This window comes from Schistocerca serialis, unplaced genomic scaffold (assembly GCF_023864345.2).
Source record: "Schistocerca serialis cubense isolate TAMUIC-IGC-003099 unplaced genomic scaffold, iqSchSeri2.2 HiC_scaffold_1192, whole genome shotgun sequence".
Taxonomy (NCBI): Eukaryota; Metazoa; Arthropoda; class Insecta; order Orthoptera; family Acrididae; genus Schistocerca; species Schistocerca serialis.
In genome coordinates this window covers 280,001-285,000 of record NW_026047395.1, presented here as the reverse complement: position 1 = coordinate 285,000, position 5,000 = coordinate 280,001, and the positions used below count along the sequence as shown (strand labels likewise).

The 5,000-nt window shown below is 53.8% G+C and overlaps 1 non-coding gene across 1 annotated transcript in view; it reads right to left on the bottom strand.

Moving 5' to 3' along the window:
• The window catches only part of LOC126434696 (small subunit ribosomal RNA), a 1,910-nt gene extending 1,288 nt beyond the window's left edge, over nt 1-622 (bottom strand). The window contains exon 1 of the ribosomal RNA XR_007579414.1: nt 1-622. This exon is cut by the window's left edge and continues 1,288 nt beyond it. This is a non-coding gene — a ribosomal RNA (small subunit ribosomal RNA).
• Between the last annotated feature and the right edge of the window lie 4,378 nt (nt 623-5,000).

Sequence of the window (5,000 nt, the reverse complement as noted above, 5' to 3'; positions counted from 1 at the left end):
TAATATACGCTATTGGAGCTGGAATTACCGCGGCTGCTGGCACCAGACTTGCCCTCCAATAGATACTCGTTAAAGGATTTAAAGTGTACTCATTCCGATTACGGGGCCTCGGATGAGTCCCGTATCGTTATTTTTCGTCACTACCTCCCCGTGCCGGGAGTGGGTAATTTGCGCGCCTGCTGCCTTCCTTGGATGTGGTAGCCGTTTCTCAGGCTCCCTCTCCGGAATCGAACCCTGATTCCCCGTTACCCGTTACAACCATGGTAGGCGCAGAACCTACCATCGACAGTTGATAAGGCAGACATTTGAAAGATGCGTCGCCGGTACGAGGACCGTGCGATCAGCCCAAAGTTATTCAGAGTCACCAAGGCAAACGGACCGGACGAGCCGACCGATTGGTTTTGATCTAATAAAAGCGTCCCTTCCATCTCTGGTCGGGACTCTGTTTGCATGTATTAGCTCTAGAATTACCACAGTTATCCAAGTAACGTGGGTACGATCTAAGGAACCATAACTGATTTAATGAGCCATTCGCGGTTTCACCTTAATGCGGCTTGTACTGAGACATGCATGGCTTAATCTTTGAGACAAGCATATGACTACTGGCAGGATCAACCAGGGAGCTGCGTCAACTAGAGCTGAGCAGCCGGCCGCCCGGGAGTGTGTCCCGGGGGCCCGCGCGAACACGCAAGCGTCCGCTCAATTATTCTGCAAACAGGAGGAGGCTGAGCTCCCCTGCACAATACACCTCGAAACCCTCTCAGGTCCCGGCGGCGCGCAGCGCCGTCCTAAGTACTTGGTCGGGTTCGAGAGAGGCGCAATCGCCCGGAGTTTGGCGAGTAGACGCTTTAGGTGCGACCACCCGTGCTCCCAACTGAGCTTGCCGCTGCCGACAGAGGCCCGGGAGCGTGCTGTCGTGGCATTGCCGGCGGGAGACAACACGCGCCACCTACGGTGGCCGGCAGCTCCAACGCCAGCGCCACAGAAGGACAAAAGCCCCACTTGGGTGCCGAAGCGAACTCTCCCAGCACAGCGCACGCGCCAACACGTCCGCACAGCTGCGATACAATCCACCTGCGAGAACCGCAGAGGCGACCGAGCAGCAGACGGCGTCGCGGCGCCGAGCGCCGGGCGGCGGCGCATCCTCAGCGCACACAGTCCTCAATCGGACCAGCACACTGCAGATGTCCACCGCGCTTCGCACCGGGCCCGCGAGGACCTACTTTGGCCGCACGGCGCCGCGTGCAGGGTGCGCCGGCGCGCAGCTACGCCGCCTGCCGCCTCCGTCGGCCGGCGCGCCTGCCACTGGCCGCCCCCACCAGCCGGCTGTAGCGCGTGCGCCCACGCACCGCGCGGCCAGCACGCCGGGAGGCCCCCCCTCACCGGCCGGGGACGGTCCCACCCAGCCACCGCCGCGTATCGCTTCACACCCACATGCCATTCACGTTCGTGGGCATGGTGGGTATCGCTGAAACAACCGGTTGGTAGCTCAACCGATCGTCGGCATCACTGATTCACCTCTAGCGAGAACAACCGCACCACAACGGTTTACCAGTTCTTCATTTGCGTAACGTCACCAGCAAACGTAGACGTCCATCGCCATTTGCAAATTCAACGATTGTTGCATGCCTGTGTCAGGTGTCACGACACACTATGTCTGCCCACATACACGCAACAACATGTGCACGCTTCGCGAACACGTGGAAGGTGGCCCCCGTACGTATGCGATGTCCATTGCGCGAACGACTGTCAACCGGCCTCTGTCGCATGTCGCAGATGTGGAACGCAGTGCACCATGCTATCACGGTGTGTGAGAAGAGACGACTACGTCTGACAACACGCGCCACTACATCAACAGACGGCTCATGCCGATCGCCATCCACGGCATACCATACTGCAATCCAGCTCTTATAGGGAGACGACATGTAGCTGAGTGCACAATATTTGGACCGTATGGTTCGCCGTTGTTGGCGCAGTCGTGGTACGGTCACACATGTACCACGATGTATCATTCAGTACATGAGGACCAATGTGCAGTACAGTGTGTGATTTGGACGTACAACATCAGCGGACAGTTGACACAAGCCGTACCACAACGTAGGCTGTGCTTCGCCATGCGAATGCCAATGAACAACTGCGAAGGGCATTGAGCATGTACGTCCTGCTGCCATCCGCATTACAGTGTATAGCTGCAAGGTGTTTAACATGAAGCGATACTCTGGGGACCGGGCAGTGCGAGTAGCAAACTATATTGCGGGGGTTGCAGTTAGGCAACACTACACTAATTTAACGCGTCGTATGACAATTACAGAGCAGGTTAAGGCCCAACGTGTGTTGGGTTAAGGCCCAACGTGTGTTGGGTTAAGGCCCAACGTGTGTTGGGTTAAGGCCCAACGTGTGTTGGGTTAAGGCCCAACGTGTGTTGGGTTAAGGCCCAACGTGTGTTGGGTTAAGGCCCAACGTGTGTTGGGTTAAGGCCCAACGTGTGTTGGGTTAAGGCCCAACGTGTGTTGGGTTAAGGCCCAACGTGTGTTGGGTTAAGGCCCAACGTGTGTTGGGTTAAGGCCCAACGTGTGTTGGGTTAAGGCCCAACGTGTGTTGGGTTAAGGCCCAACGTGTGTTGGGTTAAGGCCCAACGTGTGTTGGGTTAAGGCCCAACGTGTGTTGGGTTAAGGCGCAACGTGTGTTGGGTTAAGGCGCAACGTGTGTTGGGTTAAGGCGCAACGTGTGTTGGGTTAAGGCGCAACGTGTGTTGGGTTAAGGCGCAACGTGTGTTGGGTTAAGGCGCAACGTGTGTTGGGTTAAGGCGCAACGTGTGTTGGGTTAAGGCGCAACGTGTGTTGGGTTAAGGCGCAACGTGTGTTGGGTTAAGGCGCAACGTGTGTTGGGTTAAGGCGCAACGTGTGTTGGGTTAAGGCGCAACATAGGTTAGGTTAAGGCGCAACATAGGTTAGGTTAAGGCGCAACATAGGTTAGGTTAAGGCGCAACATAGGTTAGGTTAAGGCGCAACATAGGTTAGGTTAAGGCGCAACATAGGTTAGGTTAAGGCGCAACATAGGTTAGGTTAAGGCGCAACATAGGTTAGGTTAAGGCGCAACATAGGTTAGGTTAAGGCGCAACATAGGTTAGGTTAAGGCGCAACATAGGTTAGGTTAAGGCGCAACATAGGTTAGGTTAAGGTACAATATAGGTTAGGTTAAGGTACAATATAGGGTAGGTTAAGGCGCAACATAGGTTAGGTTAAGGCACAACACGGGTTAGGTTAAGGCACAACACGGGTTAGGTTAAGGCACAACACAGGTTAGGTTAAGGCACAACACGGGTTAGGTTAAGGCACAACACGGGTTAGGTTAAGGCAGAATACGGGTTAGGTTAAGGCACAATACGGGTTAGGTTAAGGCACAATACGGGTTAGGTTAAGGCACAATACGGGTTAGGTTAAGGCACAATACGGGTTAGGTTAAGGCACAATACGGGTTAGGTTAAGGCACAATACGGGTTAGGTTAAGGCACAATACGGGTTAGGTTAAGGCACAATACGGGTTAGGTTAAGGCACAATACGGGTTAGGTTAAGGCACAATACGGGTTAGGTTAAGGCACAATACGGGTTAGGTTAAGGCACAATACGGGTTAGGTTAAGGCACAATACGGGTTAGGTTAAGGCACAATACGGGTTAGGTTAAGGCACAATACGGGTTAGGTTAAGGCACAATATGGGTTAGGTTAAGGCACAATATGGGTTAGGTTAAGGCACAATATGGGTTAGGTTAAGGCACAATATGGGTTAGGTTAAGGCACAATATGGGTTAGGTTAAGGTACACATTGTTGTAAGGAAAGGTGTTTTGGGGGGGGGGGGCGGCAGTTTGTTGATTGTGATTATCGTAAGTAAATGACTGCGGCATCATCTGATTTGCCACGTCAGGGTGCACCTTTGGCTCATAACAGGCGGCGCTCTGATTCCATGCTTGTGGCAGACCTGTGTCTTTCATTCCTGCCATTGTTTGTGTGGTGTGACAGGAGGCAGTATTGTGATGTTGGGTGCACCCCTGTGTGGGACATGTGTGGGTGTTGGTGGCTTAGCTGAGCAATGGTGGTTGTCGGAAGGGTGGGATATTCTGTTTTCCGAGTGGACCTCCCGGTCTGGTTATGATAGTGTGGATTGTCTAATGTGGCAGAGAGGATGCACTGGGTGTTGTTCCATGCTGGTGCTTACATATCGTCTGCGTGCCTGTTACAGGCAGAGAGTAGTGCGTGATAAGAGTGTCTGGCTGACGTGTGATTGTGAGCAGAGTCTTTCAGCATGTATACGGACAGGTCTATACATTATCTGTATTCTGATGGCTCTATCTATTACTAATCAGCGCCGTGTATACGTTTAATCCGGTTCCAGTCGAAACTATTGTATCTCTGTACATTAGTGACACGGCGAGCCCGGTATGTAGTTACTCGTCTCGGCAGCTTCCACCGGTGTATGGCAAATGATTATAAGGAATCAGTCTAGTCGTCAATACCGATAGTCTGACGTCACATGTCTGGGGTGGGGGACGCTGCGCCCTTCCGGTGGGTCATGGCCTAGGAAGACTCTTCCCACGCAGGGGGGCTTGGACTGTCATTGACTCTTCCGAGTAATATACTTGCCGTACGTTTTTGCGACTGCGAGTGCAACGCTCACCGGTACCGACATGGATGGAGCGCCTCCTAGCTGCCGCTGAGCATCTGCATTCGTACAGAGAGCAACGCGATCGCGTCTGTAGCTCGTACGTGGTACAGCTCGCAGCTCATGTATATGGACAGCGGGAATGTCGCATATTGGACATAACTCTTCATGAAACGCACGTTATAGGGGTGGATTGCACATTGCGAGTGCGAGCAAAGTCCGCCGTTCATCCGCTGGAGTTGCGAGTTGGGCGGTTGGGGTGGGGCACGAACGGGTGCAGGTGGAGTGATTGCCGGTCCACGACTTCGTGCGGCAGAGGCGCTGGCGTTGGGGTGCTGTT